The sequence below is a fragment of the Rutidosis leptorrhynchoides genome, chromosome 1, assembly GCF_046630445.1.
Source record: "Rutidosis leptorrhynchoides isolate AG116_Rl617_1_P2 chromosome 1, CSIRO_AGI_Rlap_v1, whole genome shotgun sequence".
Lineage (NCBI taxonomy): Eukaryota > Viridiplantae > Streptophyta > Magnoliopsida > Asterales > Asteraceae > Rutidosis > Rutidosis leptorrhynchoides.
Window position 1 is genome coordinate 387957785 of NC_092333.1, and position 17052 is coordinate 387974836.

General features: G+C 31.6%; 1 long non-coding RNA gene across 1 annotated transcript; it reads right to left on the reverse strand.

Moving 5' to 3' along the window:
• Positions 1-6443: 6443 nt before the first annotated feature.
• On the reverse strand, positions 6444-8498 carry LOC139871221 (uncharacterized). The gene is made up of 3 exons (XR_011766642.1): positions 7975-8498; positions 7240-7316; positions 6444-6978 (listed from the first exon to the last, which is right to left on the reverse strand). It is a non-coding gene; the product is annotated as an uncharacterized lncRNA (long non-coding RNA).
• Between the last annotated feature and the right edge of the window lie 8554 nt (positions 8499-17052).

Consider the following 17052-nt stretch of genomic DNA (forward strand, 5'->3'; position numbering starts at 1 on the left):
TTGCCGAAAAAGTTTTGAACTTTATGGTTTTGGGACTCAATATCGGGAGTAAAAACGTGACTTTTTAGCCGATTTCAGCCGCCGGCTAGGATTGCTTGTACGTAAGGCTCAAGTTCTAGATAAATATGGAAAAGATTTGATTTAATCCGGAAGACACATAAGCCGCCGACTGGAATAGCCAAGCCGCCGGCTGAATAACGCGATTAAAGTTAATTTAGCATGAAGATAAAGTTAAACTTGGGGATAAAGTCATCGACCTAGGTCTAGCCGCCAAATAGACATCCCGAGCCGTCGGCTCAGCTGTCGGTTTTGGAATATTATAAATAGAGAACAAATTTTTTAGTTTTGTATGTACTTTTCATTCCATACTTTAAAGTTACGAATATTATAGGTTTTAAGGTTAGTTTGTAGTCTTTATACTCTTTGTAATCAGGATTATTTAAGTTTCTTTCCTTTATTCAAGGTATTATCACTTCTAATTCTTGTTTATACTTTATTATGTTTTTATTTACTGATAATCGTTTCTGTTCGTCTCCAACTATGAACTAAACGTTCATAGTGGTTACTTGCACGAAAACTACAACATTGGGAATTTAAGATGAAGCCTTCGGCTTAGTCATCTAAGCCGCCGACTGGATCATTCCAAGTCACCGGCTGGGATACTCAAAGCCGCCGGCTTCGTGATCGAATAAATACAGTTTCTAATTTCTTCTAGAACTGTATGATTATTTATTCCGTTTGATTCTGCCATGATCAAGATTTGTGTTTGCATGCTTAATGATTAATTAATAAGAGTTAGGAATAGTAATTAATTCTAAGTAAGCTTTTATTCGATTCATTAATCTTCTAGGTTAATCACACCAAACACGGTATTTGAATTTCATGAAACTTAAGTTAATATTATTGGTAGAATTGAATTAGAAGGATGATAAATTACACTTGCATAGTAATCTTGCTATTTTTAGGCCTAGTCAAAGAACCTTCGTTCATATGCTTTTGATTGTCGATTGTATGAGAACTTGATTAAGATTTCTTTAAGCTAGTAACTGGAGAAGATCTGATTAAGTTTAATAGCCTATCTATTTGGTAGCCTAATTGCATGTTAACTTAGTCCTCATCATAAGATTAAGATGATATGTATTATTGTGATTATTCAAATGCTATGAATTAAGATGTTAACTTTGAACACCCACCAAGTTGACATATGCTTCAGGTTCTACTTTACATGTATTATGTGATTTGTAGCTTAGTCTCTTAGGACTAGTAATTGGTCTATGATTGCTATGTACTACTTATCAATGTAAGTATGGAAATACATATTAGATTCCTTCAATTGTTGCTAAGTCCTTGTAACCACCTTCTCTTTTAATATTCGTATTCCATCTTTTCTATCTTTTTATTCGTTAAAATTACTCAATTTAAAATGTTTATTTAATCACTTCTAATTCTTCCCTAAGAGTTAGACTAAAGATAATTAGTTAACAACTTTTATCCGCTTCTACGCTCTTTTGGGTTGATAACCTAAAATAGTACACTTGACCGTGTTTTGTTGCTCGTTAGGGTGTTAAAAGTGAAATAATAAAAAGGTTATATATTTTTAAAAGTTGAAAAGCAAATTAAGCGCACACACACTTTTCGCGCATCAGATGTGGCTGTTGTGCACCGTTATTCCCCTTTTTTCTTCCATGGGAATGCTTTTACTTCAGCACTCTTAGCAACATATGATGTGTTTTTTACGCTATAAGGTGTGTTCTTTACAATTTGTAATTTGGGCGTTTTGAACATATCTCGTTCTTTACTTATCTTTAGGTTCATCAACTTATCTTCATCATTTCGAAGATGATTTGGCTTTCATTCATTTAAAGAAAAACTAATGCAGTCAACTAACTCTTTACATAGGTTGGTATTATGACCATAATCATGGTGAAAAGAGCAGAACTGCGACGTATCACACATGTTTTTTTCTAGCAAAGGCACTGGTGCTTTAAAGGTAAAACTTATGCCTCCTGTTTCCAAGATTTGTTTCCAAGATTTCTTGTGGAATATTTGTGAAACCATGCGTAATTGAAAATTTTTCATTATTCCATTTTCTTGTTGAGTATTTTTTTCTTTGTTTCCGTAAGGCTGATTGCTATGCCTGATTCTCTCATTCCGCACGGGACCTTCTGAGCCGAACTTACATATTGTCCCATATGAATGGCTTCCATCACGATGATTCTCATAATCATCTTCTCAACCCCTGTAATTATTCCAATTTCAAGCACGAGTAACATTATCTTCACCACTACGCATATAATCATGACAAGCCCTAATAATGTCAGCTAATATGGTAGGCACATCTCTTCTCGATCTTCGCACCAACGTTTCATGGTTTTCAATGCTAATACCATGAATATAGCCTGATATTTGTTAATTTCATTTAACTTTGGGATCTTATGACATTTTTTTTTTGGGTAAAGGGTTTTACCCGGTAAATATTATTTATAAAAATAATAAAAAAAATACAAAAAGAGCAACGACTGCAAGCGCGCCTTACGGCCTCACAAACAACCAGAAAACAAGCTAGACCTACAAACACTAAGGACTAGCAAACACAAGGACCCTACCATTCCACCTAACCAACGACATAACAACTACAACCAACCCTTTTTCATGCCAAACGTAGTTGTTAACTTATTTATATTTTTCCCCGCCATAAATTCAGCAGTTTCCTCTTTATCCGATTCAACGTCGCTTGGTTCATCAATCAAGTTATATGCATCCGTATTTAGTACTCCAAACGAATTTTGAGTCTTCACTTGAGAACCTTTACTTGTCCCAATTTCCGCATCTCTTTTATCACCTTGTGCAACCTTCGACACGCCATTATTAGCATCACTTTGGTCCACTCTCTTTTTTGGCATGTATACCAATTTTTACTTTGGCTTTCCCACACCAAACCCAGCCTTCTGTAAGTTATTTACCTTGGTCACCCCTTTCGTTTCTCTCTTGCCAACCGTTTCAAAACAATCTTCATCCTTAGGCTGATTTCCATCTGTAGTAGTCACTATGTTTGGACACTGAGAGTCTGTGTGTCCAAAGATAGCACAACAAGCACATCGAGGAGGCTTCCATTCATATTCTACCCTTAAAGTACATACGGATTTACTCTTCCTGTCGATACTAGGAATCGCCATTTTGATATTTTCTTTTAACTCCCTATTCGAAGAAACTTCAATCAATTCTCGAGCAAAATTAGGTCTGCCCCACGACTCTAAACACATAGTTCTCGTGTATGAATCCAACCTCATAGGAGAAACAATATTTGATGCTATGATGCTCAACCCAGTCTCGGTAAATCCTGCAATCGGGATGTCATGTATCTTCACCCAAACCGGGACCCGGGTTAAGTCCTCCATTGTTAATGGAACATCAGGAGACCATGAGTTAAGAATAATAGGACTTGAACGAATAATCCACGGGCCCGATTCTATCACTCCTTGCAATCCCGCTTCCGAAGCAAACTTAAAAAAGAAGAAACCCTTAGAGTTCATCATTATTTTTTCCAAACCGAATTTCTTCCATACAACTGTTACATAATTTTTAACAACCGGATATGCCACTCGTTTGCCTAGAAAATACCCATAAGGAGTATTATTATACCGTTCATTCACTTCTAAAATAGAATTCAATGGCAACTCAACATCTATACCATCATCTAGACTAGCAGAAGGCTCAATAAATCTAAAGTTCACTATCTTTTTTTGAGAGTCTGAGCCCCCAGCAGCCTGAAAATATGATACACAAGGAATATTAACTTTTTCACTCCCATGCTTAACCTCCATTGCACCATTCTGAGTCGATTGATCATGGTTAAGAGTATTGAGATTTGGACATTGCTTTGTTGAATCAGAACATGGTGACCCATACCCATGTACACTCTTCATTGTATTTTCAGTTTGTTTTTTAGGGTGTAGGCATGGAAACTCAAGATCATATTCTCCACCTTTATTGACATCATGCACAAAAACATCATCATCAGACATATTATTAGCCGAATGGACACTAACCTTTTCATCCTCTTCATATTTAGCTTGATCATTCTTGGAAAAAGAATCATTAGTGATCTTAATTTTTGCTTCTTCTTCACTGATCTTACATGAATTATTCAAAGAAAAATTAGACGTCTCGACCTCTGTCTCCTTCGTTTTCGACTGGTCCTCAATACGATTCTTATCAGTAACTGTATCGTTCTTTTCAGATTCTGACGAAGAATCATTATCTAACGATTGGCTTCTGGATTCAACCTCTATTTGTCGATTACGCAACGTACGAGTAGCCGTCACCACGATCTCCCTTTTCTTATTTTTTCCTCCCGAATTCTTACCCACAATCACGTTACCCTCTATCAATAGACCAATATAGTGGATTACAAATTGAAAACGAGTCAAAAAACGGAAATCATAAAGCAAAACGACGATGAAAGGTACGGAAAAAAATTAATCGCCGTTTTCTCCCCTAAAAATTCGGAGCATATTAGGGTGGGCCGTTTTTCCTCTTTTGATCCACTGTGAAAAGCTACTTATGACATTTGTACATGTACCAGCGCAAAAATTCTCCCAAAGATTCTTTGAAATTTTGTTTGATATCATGACATTCTATATGCGAAAGCTTTTGTGGTTGCAATTTATGAAATCGTAACAAAAACTTTCTGCACAAATCAACGAAGCCTTTTATGCTTTTGCATACTGTCTGGTCTCTTTCCAGTCCTTGTAAAACAGTAGAAAATACATGACACGCTATTGGTTCATTCCAGCTATACGTGTGCATAATACCTTCAGACCGTTGTAAGGGATCGAGCGGATCTGTTAATCCTTCATATATTTCCAATGTTGAAGGAATAACTAGTGGAGTATTAATAGGATGATGGGGGATAGTGGGATACGGTCTGCAAATTTACTCACTGATGTTAATTTTGCTGCCTTTTTTAGCTTCATTTCTCTATTTGCAATACAATTTTCCACCGGATCCTGCACTCCAAGTGGCACAATCTTTTTGAGTCTTCATTAATCCCTTATGCTCTTTTTCCTTATCTTTAGCAATTCCCCTTTCAGCCTTATCAACAACATTTTGCTTTGATGTAGGAGGCCATGTCATATTTGGACCTAACATGATTCCTAAACCCATTCTGCCCATAATTTGTTGTGCATTCATTAGAGTAACAAATTTTTTGATCTTAGGCATAGTGTTTTGTGTTTTCTTCTTGTGTGCTACTTTCTCAGCTTCTTTGTTTTTATTAGCTTAATGTGTAGTGTTTTAACACTTCGTCTTCTGTTTCTGGATTTTCATCCAATTCTTCATCAACACTTTCAACAAATTCTTCGTGTAAATGTTTTGTATCAGCATTTTCTGGATTTGGCATTTCTTCTTCAACGCCATTTTGGTTATTCACATTGTCATTTACATCCGTATTTTCCAGATCTTCAACATTCTAAAGACATAAATCATATTCCTCCATAATTTCATGAATGTTCGAATATTCAACATCCTCGTCCGTAGCCATTTCTTTCAATTTTCAACAATACACATGAAGAGAAACCAATTCAGAACGATTAAACTCAAATGACCTCATCATTAAATGAATAATCATGAATTTAATTATTTTTTTCCAATATTGGTCCCATAGATGGCGCTATTTGATGGAGCCAGTTTTGAACCATAGCGGTTTTAGATAGTTTCAAGTTCAAAAAAAAAAGTGCAACATATCTTGTATTGGAGGCTTGATTACCCGAGGTTTTACCTTCTATGGGAGAGCCAATGTGCTCGTTCATAGAAGGGTTTCCTTGCTTACCCAAAAAAAGTGCAACAAGATAGGGTGATTGAGATGTTTCATGTTTTACGGACCACAAAATTATCATTTGAAGATATTCATCTTCAAATGAATAACTACCACTTCCCAAACATGATGATTCATTTGATCATATATTACATACATTTATACTCCATGAGAGCATAATACATTTAGTATGAATATGGAATATCACAAATGATAGTCGCTAATCCCCAAACGAAGTTATGGCACTCCTATTATATTGTTCATTGGACTTGAGCAATCATATGTAACTAGAAAGAGGCCGGACGCGCTTCGCTGCGTTCTAACATTTTTATGGCATTCGGTAATATTATGCGTACAGTTGATATTAGATTATGTACAAAAAAAAATAAACACAAAACACACAGTTTATCATTCACCTTCAGGTTCAAAACAAACAGCCACCCGACCCAACCACACAGACAAAATTGGTGATATATATCAGCTGCATTCTATTCATAAGGTGATATAACATATCGAAATCAGAACTCGGTAGGCTACCAACCAATTTACGGTCATTAATAACACAAATTAGCAAGCCTGCACATATAGAAAAATTACTCTACAGCACAATAGCTCCAAATAATTCAGTTAAGAACCCAAACAAAAAGCAAATCTAAATGACATTTAAAAAAAACAAATGGCAAAGCAGATAATCACAATACCAATCCACTACTACCCTCTATAAAACAAAGGAAAACATAAATACTATATACACTTGCTGTAAATTAACATACCATGAACATTAAAATGATGACTGCATCCAGTTGTCTGTTTAGAACCAACAACATTCATCACTACCGAAATAATCAACTCATCAGAAAACAATCATTAGATATTAACATCAAACGACACTCGCACCAGTACCCGCACCAACGAAACACCAAGTAAACACAACACGCATTCACCAGATGGAGTAATAATCCCCAGTGTCACACATTTGGACATCATCATAATTGCAGTTCACAAAGTTTAGAAATCTAAAGCAAACAGCACAATCCATTTAACTAAAACACACAAAAGAGAGACCTTTTGTTATACTCCCAACTTTCAAAAGCAAAAACCCAAATAGTAAATGATGAAGCGGACGATTCAGAAACAACGGGTCCATCACATGCCGAAGCAACCTACACATAAAAACAAAAGGTGTACAAATTAAACTACACACACCTGTGATGAAATTGAATGCACAAATGCAGTCAACCAAGTCTCGGTAAACCGAGTAACACCAACGCATAAAAATAAAAGGTTTACAAATTAAACAATGACGCCTAAAATTACTGAAATGTAAAGAAGATGCAATCTCAGTAGCTATGATATCATAACTATAACTTAATCAACTAAAACTATAGATAAAGTTACCAAAAACCACAATCAAAATAGGATACCTTCAAGATTAGAAGAATTCGATGACGAAGCTACATATAACCACCAGTATACATTGGACTTGAAACAAAAGTATTACCTGATGCATCATAAAAACAACTTCCACCAACATTAGTAGTTGTTGTTATAAAAAAAAAAAAAAAAAAAAAATTAACATTTAACATGAAGCAATAAATGAAATCGACAATGGAATCTTATCTGAGAATGAAGTTACAATCATATAAAAATATGAACACTATTAAACTTGTAAATGCATTGTAAACTAATACAGAAAGCAGTAGCTAATACATAGATTAAGAATTATCTAGAATTTTTCTTATATATTAGATAACCAAACTTCATTTATATAAATTGGGTAATTGTAATTATTCATTTATAATAACTCTATATGACTTATGGCAGGGGGCAGTATGGGTAGCAAAAACAGATAGATTAACATACATACCTCTACCAAATATGCCATAACATAGCAAGTCAAAGTGTGTAAGCTAATCCATCATACAATACACACTGTGCATCGCAACTTCCACCTCAAATTTTAGAAAGCGAAAAACAAATCTAGTAGTAACATTATTAATACATAGTTGAGTATAGAATCACTATATCATTGGTTCTCATGATCATTGAAAATTTAAAATGTTAGTTCCTAATATTGTGTGTGTAAAATAATCAGCAAATCAAACTAATGGCATCAAAGTCAAAAATAGAGTTACAAGAAATATGAAGTACTCATATACCTGATTGAATAATATCTTTTCCATTATGCCGATGTACTGTATTCAGATAGTACCTTTCTTAAAATCCGTTTAACTGGATTTGGATTGTAAACTGAGAAACCCTAAAAATGAAAGAGACGAAGACATATACGACTGAAACAGGATACTGATTTTGAATCGCTTACAGATTAACCATATCATTAAACTGAAATATGAACAAAGAAATTACAGCACATAAGATATATAACCAGTAAGAAATAGTTGGTGGTAAATGACCAATCTGATCTCGTCCTTTCGCTCCTATAGTCTGGTTTAACGGTAACTTGTGGAGCAATCAAGTGAGCGGAGATTGGGTTGTTAGTTGTTGGCGGCGCTGCTGTAGGCTGTGGCGACGATGCTGGCCGTGGAGACGAAGTTGGCGGCGATGATGGTGATTTATGTAGATGATGAAGAGGGATGGGGATGAGGGATGTTAGGAGGCGGTGGGTGGTGTAAGAGAGAAAAAAATAATGTGAAGTTACCCAAAAAAAAACCCAGCTACTGTTCATTCATCATGGCTAATATAGTTGTTGGAAATTAAGAGGGATGAGCAAAAATACTGAAAAATCGAAACCCTACTTATACCATACCATTAACATTAACAATATAGTATCAATACTGAAATATGGTTTTAAGGGTATTTGGTATTAGTATCAGTTCCCATTTTACACAAATATAGATTTTGATAGTATTTGGTTCGGTTCTGATTTGACACCCGTACTCTCCGATATAAAAAAAAAAAAAAAAATACAAATTGATATATAAGATCATGTGATATTATGTTATATGGTCCATATTAGAAAAAAGCATCTATTGTAAGAAAATAAATTACCATATTTTCACATTCAAAGGAATAACAAATAACTTAATTGTTTTAAACTTGTTAAGCGCTTCACTAGTCACTTTGTTTTCTTTAGTGTATTATTTATTAGACAAGTCTTTCACATATTAGAGATATTTTGTGGTTGATAGATGAAATTTTAACCACCCAATGAAATGTACAATATACAATAGATACATATTAATGAGGTAAAAACAATTGTATGCAAATTAAAAAGGTCATATAAGCTACTTTAAGATTTCGGCTTTATATGGTATTAATATAAAAAAAACTCGTACAAAACCGGTAATGATACTTTCAATTTGGTAAATTTTAGAAAAACGTTTGATGCTTTACCTTATTGATACTCTTGGATTATGATACAAACACAAAGCGAGCGGAAGTGAAGAAAATAGTAACACAAATTCCAGATTTGATTGATTCAACCAAAATATCAAAAATACAGTCAATCTTCAATCACGAAACCAGAACCAAAAACAAATACACACTTGAATATTACAGAACTTGATAATGAGGTACAAGATTAAGTAACAGGAAACACAAATGAACACAAAAGATCAAGATGAACAAGATGATGAGTAATCTCTGGAACAATCGGCCAAAGTACAAGAAGGGACTCAAACTCTAAAACAGATGAGTGTGTGACGACTGCAACACCAAAAAGGGCACATATATATAGCCTAAAGAAAGTAGGGTTGACACATCTGGTCCTCTAATTATTTCCATCAGCAACACCAAACTTTTTATTATTCAACTTTGGCCACTGCACAAAAACTTAGACTAACATTAGAAATCAAGAAACTTACAAGGGTAAGATTGTCATTTCAACACCCTCCCTCAATCTTATCCTTGTAAATATTAATCAACCCAAGTTTGTTGCAAAAGAAATTGTGAGGAACTTTGCCAAGAGCTTTAGTGAAGATGTTTGCTACCTGATTTTCAGTGTTAATATAATTTGTTTTAATAAGACCTTTGTCTCTAACAATATGAACATCAATTTCAAAATGTTTTGACCTTTCATGGAAGACAGGATTAGCAGCAAGAAGAAGAGCAGATTTTTTATCACAATAAAGATTTATAGGTAGCAAGTTTTTTAATTTTAGATCATCAAGAAGCTTAGCCACCCATATTATCTCACAAGTGGCAGCAGCTGGTGATCTGTACTCAGATTCAGTTGAGGATCTAGATACAGTGGGTTGTTTTTTACTTTCTCAGGCAATCAAGGACCCACCCAAGTGTAGACAGTATCCTGTGACAGACTTTCTTGATTCCAAACACTTACCCCTAGTCAGCATCTGAGTGAGCAGTTAAGTTCAACATACCTAGGGTTTTATTAATGGAGACCAGCACCTGGATTCCCTTTTAAGTATCTTAAAACCCTAAAAGCAGCTTTCACATGTGATTCAAGAGGGGAATGCATGTATTGACTTAAGCATCCAACATCATAGGATATATCAGGCCTTGTCAAGGTCAAGTAAATAAGTTTTCCAACCAATTTTTTATATCCACTTATATCAGGAAGCAGATGATCATCATCAGATTCAGTGGAGTTTAAAACCACATCAGGTTCAAGAGGAGTAGCCATTGGTTTACTTTCAATCATACCAAATTCACATAAAAGCTCAAGACAGTATTTCCTTTGAGACATACTCATGCCTGTTTCTGTTTTGACCACTTCCATGCCCAAAAAGTATTTCAACTCACCCAAATCTTTTATTTTAAATTTTGACTTAAGAAAGTTTTTAACCTTTTCAATTTCACTCACATCATTCCCAGTGACAATTATATCATCAACATAAACCAACAAAATCACAAAAACATCTTTCATAGATAGAGTATATAAAGAGTAGTCATTAGCACTTTGCACAAAACCATACTCATATAGAAAACTAGACAACTTTTCATTCCACATTCTAGGAGCTTGTTTTAAACCATATAGAGATTTATTTAACTTGCACACTCTATTGTCATTTGGAGAAAAATAGCCCTCAGGTAATGTCATGTAAACATCTTCAGTTAGATTACCATAAAGAAAGGCATTATTTATGTCAAGTTGAAAAAGTGTCCAATTGTTTTGAACAGTAAGTTTGAGAATGCATCTGAAGTGATCATTTTCACAACAGGTGAAAAAGTTTCCTCATAGTCAATTCCCTCCCTTTGACTGTAACCCTTAGCAACAAGTCTAGCTTTGTATCTCTCAATTTCACCATTAGACTTGTACTTAATCTTATAAACTCATTTAGAACCAACAGGTTTTCTTTCTTCTAGAAGCTCAGTTAGAGTCCAGGTATTGTTCTCATTTAGAGCATTCATCTCATCATTCATAGCATCATTCTGTTGCCTCTGGGATGCTTCATGATAAGATGTTGGTTCTTCAGATTTATCAAGACTGGACTGAAAACGTTTATCTTTTTGAGACAGGTTTGAATAGCAGACATAGTTGTTTAAGGGATATTTGACATTAGTGTTAATCTCATAATCCTTATATTTAATAGGAAATGCCCTTTATCTGTTAGATCTTCTAGGGTTACCCTCTTCTTGATTAGATTGATTTTCTTGATCAAAAACATTTGAAGGATTTCCCTCAGGGGGAATAGCTTCATTCTCTAGTGTTGTAGTGGTATCCTGGCTCCCAGATGGAGAATCATGGTAACCTGAATCACTGCCACTACCCTCACTATCTATTGAGTATCCCTCTTCATCATTGGGACTTATGGGAGCTTTTGGAGTGTCAAAAACATCAAAAAAGTTTAGGGAATTCAACTCAGAACTTGTGCATACATCATTTTCAGAAAACAACTCATTTTTAAACGGGAAAACAGTTTCATAAACTTAACATCTCTAGAGAAAATAAAGGTTTTGTTATCCAAACTAAACAGTTTATAGCCCTTTTTGAAATTTGAGTAACCTAAAAACACACACCTTTAGATCTTTTACCAAATTTATCATTTTGATTTAAGATAGAAGCATAACACAGACATCCAAAAGCTCTTAAGTGGGAGAGACTAGGAGAAAAATTAAAAATCATTTCAAAGGGAGACTTTCCTGATAACAGAGAAGAGGGTAACCTGTTGATTAAATAAACAGCAGTTAAAATGCTTTCAGACCAAAATCTCAAAGGTAGATTAGCTTGAAACAATAAAGATCTAGCAACATTTATCAAATGTCTATGCTTTCTCTCAGCAATTCCATTCTGCTGAGGAGTATAAGCACAACTTGTTTGGTGAATTATCTCATTGTTGTCACAAAATTCACTGAATTTATCATTTATGAACTCAGTTCCATTGTCACTTCTAATAATTTTGACCCTTTTTTTAAACTGATTTTCAATAAGATTAAAAAAGGTTTTAAAATTGTCAAAGACTTCATCTTTTGACTTGATAAGATAAACCCAAACAGCCCTGGTATAATCATAAACAATGGTCAAAAAGAATCTATAACCTTCTCTGCTGGTGACTTTATATGGCCCCCACAAGTCTAAATGAACCAGCTCAGCAAGTTCATTAGACTTGTGATCACTTAAAGGAAATGGTTCCCTAGTTTGTTTGGCCTTATGACATGTGTCACAAGCCAGGTCAACAGGTTGAGTTTTAACATTAAGGTGTTGTTTGTTTTTTAAGATGTTTTTGTCTGAAAATCTGCAAACCACATCTGTAGAGAAGATGTGGTCCATAGGTCTGCAGACTGAAAATAGAAGATTGTTTGTTTTTTTGTCTGCAAAAACTTATTCAGAATTAATGTATATTTGATATTTGATATTTAATCAAATAGTTAATCATTTATTAACTAATATAAAAAACAACATTTATTTAACATTTAAAATTACTTAAGAATAATATAACATTCAAAATCAACTCTTATCATCGTCATTTACATTTGACATATTTAAAATTAGATTAGAATTAGATGATCGATATTACAGTATTATTTATTATTTATATATCCATTCTATATTCTATATTTTATTATATTAAACATACATAAATAAAAAGATAAAGCCAACCACATGGTTATTAATGTGACACGTATTATCCATATTACCCACAATGTATTATCCATGTTACCCACCATCTAATCTACTATGTATCCCATTCATCGGTTGATTTCATATCAGGTTATTATTCTTATTAGTATCGAATGCAAAACATATATCCCTTTCTATATATTTTGCATATGTATCGTTATGTATCATATAAATTTTAACTCTTAATCTTTCATCCTTCATTATGCATTCAAAGAAAGTTATCAATTTAGTGAGGCCGGAAATCATGTCGTCGGAGGTGGTGCCGCCGTCGGAGGTGGTAGGTTGTGAGAACGGTTGGAAGATAAGAGAATAAGGTTGAAAGGGAAGTGTTTTCAAAAGAATAATGGAATAGATGAAAATGTCTGAAGAAGTTAGAAGGTATATTTTAAAGCTTCAAATTTGAAGATGTTTGAAGACCTTATTTTGTCTTATGTCTTCAAGAAAACAAACCGTCTTCAACAGAAACGACTGCTGAAAGGACCCGTCCTAATCCATCCGGACGAAGTCCATATCGATTATAAACGATTCACAACAGTTGATTACATCGCGAGGTACTTGACCTCTATATAATACATTTTACAAACATTGCATTCGTTTTTGAAAAGACAAACTTTCATTACATTGAAAGTTGACAGCAGGCATACTATATCATAATATATCTAACTATAATTGACCTAATAATAATCTTGATGAACACAACGACTCGAATGCAACATCTTTTGAAATATGTCATGAATGACTCCAAGTAATATCTCTAAGATGATCAAATGCACAGCGGAAGATTTCTTTCATACCTAAGAATAAACATGCTTTAAAGTGTCAACCAAAAGGTTGGTGAGTTCATTAGTTTGACATAAATAATCATTTCCATCATTTTAATAGACCACAAGATTTCATATTTCCATTTCTCATAATAACGTCCCATACATAGAGACAAAAACATATAATTCATATGGATTGAACACCTGGTAACCGACATTAACAAGATGCATATAAGAATATCTCCTATCATTCCGGGATCCTCCTTCGGACATGATATAAATTTCGAAGTACTAAAGCATCCGGTACTTTGAATGAGGCTTGTTGGGCCCGATAGATCGATCTTTAGAGTTCGCGTCAATTAGGGTGTCTGTTCCCTAATTCTTAGATTACCAGACTTAATAAAAAGTGGCATATTCGATTTCGATCATTCAACCATATAATGTAGTTTCTATTACTTGTGTCTATTTCGTAAAACAGTTATAAAAACAGCGCATGTATTCTCAGTCCCAAAAATATATATTGCAAAAGCATTTAAAAAGGGATTAATGAAACTCACGCATATAAATATTGTAAAACAGTTAATAAAGCATTTGCATGTATTCTCAGCCCAAAAATGTAATGAGTAAAAAGGGAGCAAATGAACTCACAATACTGTATTTTGTAGTAAAAATACATATGACGACTTTGAACAACAGAACAATGCAGGGTTGGCCTCGGATTCACGAACCTAAAACATTTGTATAATTATTAATATTCATATTTGTAATTGAACACATATATATGTATATATATAAAAGTATTAGTTATATCATTTTTATGTTGATAATATATATATGTTTTATATGTTCATTTTGTATATATATATATATATATATATATATATATATATATAATGATATTAAGTTTGTTATGTTGTATGTGTTAAATATATATATATATATATATATATATATATATATATATATATATATATATATATATTTTTATGTATGTATTTAATTTGTCTATCAAAACAGTAGTTCTAATATACTAAGTTAATATTAGTGGAAAATAAATAATGATAATAACAATGATTTTAATAATGGTACTTGTAACAATATAAATTTTATTATTTTTGGTAGATATGATATTAATGATTTACTTATAATAATAATAATAATAATTACTTTATTAAAAATGATAATATTAATAAAGATATTGTTAATAATGATACCTTTGTTTAATAATAATAATAATAATAATAATAATAATAATAATAATAATAATAATAATAATAATAATAATAATAATAATAATAATAATAATAATAATAATAATAATAATAATACTAATTGTTACAAAAGTGATACTAGTACTAATATTAATGAGAAAAATTATAACTTGTAATATATTCCATAATAATAATAATAATAATCCTTAATGATAGCAATAATAACACTTATACTAATAATAATAGGATTCTTATTAAAAATGATACTATTAATAATTATACTACTTAAGATTAATACTTATAATAATAATAATTTTAGTATTAATCCTAGTGTATTTAATAACAATTATAATTATTAATAATAATCATAACAAATAACAACAATAATAATACTAATAATCATAATGATTCTAATACTTCATGATAATAATAATAACAATAATACTAAGTGTAATAATATTGATAACAATCATCATAATAACAATTCTAATAATAATCTAATAACAATAATAATAATAATAATAATAATAATAATAATAATAATAATAATAATAATAATAATAATAATAATAATAATAATAATAATAATAATTAATAATAAAAGAAATAAAAATATACCCTTGAAGTTTGTTTGTAAAAAGAAATGTCCCATATGGGACTCGAACCCGCGACCTTCTGTTATAACAAACACCCTCACGACCATCCTTCCATCTCTGTCTTTCTGAATTTATCCTTATTTAAAATGTATTTAACCCGATATAATTGTTCTTCATCTTCAACTTGAAATTCGATCAGACACCCATTTAATGTAACAACAATCAATTCAATCGATTTTAAGATTCTCAAACTAAACAGAACGTCTGGGATTTCCTTTAACTTGAATTATATACCAGCAAACAACAACAAAAAAAAAATATACTTTAATTAAAAGCGTCGTGTTCTTGAGTTCATGAACTCAATGTTTGATTTTGATTTTAAGACCATTTTAAAAGAAACTTTATATATGAAATAGATTTCAAAAGACTCCTATAAACTATATGAATTCTCAATTTAACAGGAAACAACTTACAGAATTCAAATTTCACGATGAACTCAATTGTTGACTTTTTAAAAATAAAATTTGACTCTTAAATTTGAATTCAATAAACGAAATTGGAATTTAGAAACTTACAGATAGTTTGAATGAAGGGTTCCTAACAACTTGGCATTAACATAATTTAAATTTTAACTCGAATTTGATCTATTGTAAAAACGAATATGAAACAGGGTAAGGCTGTGTTCTTGCTTCTTTCTGTTTGAAATTTAATCGATACACAGAGTGTTAATTGTTATGTGATAATGATAATTAGGACACATATTGACCTCTCTCAAAAACACGAGTTAATTGGCTATTTTATAGCAAAAATAGAAATCGACAGTTTTATTAATTGTACAGACAAATTAAAAAAAATAAAAAAATATATATAAAAGGTGATAACCATGGCTAACGGATTTTTGGATTTAATTGCTGTCTATATCCTGGTTCGTACAAGATAGAATATTGGAGAATCAATTACATACGGTCTCAATTAAGACTTTCAACAAAAAGGTGATCTTATATAATTTTATTTATTTTAAATATTAATATTAAGAATTTGTAAATGTAAATAAATTTATTACTAATAATATTATTAGTTTCATTGGAATAATAAAAAAAATACTGATAATAGAAATTAATAATAATATTACTAATCAAATAATACTAATAATAATAATAATGATAATAATATCACTAATACTAATATTAATGATAATTAATAATGGCAATTAAAATAATAACTATAAAAAAGTGGTAATGATCATATTATTAACGATAATAATGAAAATTATGATTTTTATTGATAGTACTTAAAGATAATATTTATATCTTTCTAATTTATATACCATAATAATACAAATATTAATACTGATAATAATATTAATACTAGTAATGAGAGTAATACAAATAATGTTGCTACAATAAATTATGTTTATCAAATTTCATATTTTTATATTATGTATTATATTAATAATATTAATAATACAGGTAGCAGCAGTATTCATAAGAGATATATTATAGTTTGTAAATTTATTTAATATTTTAATTTTTACATATGTCATTTTTAATATATATATATATATATATATATATATATATATATATATATATATATATGTATGTATATATATATATATATAATAATA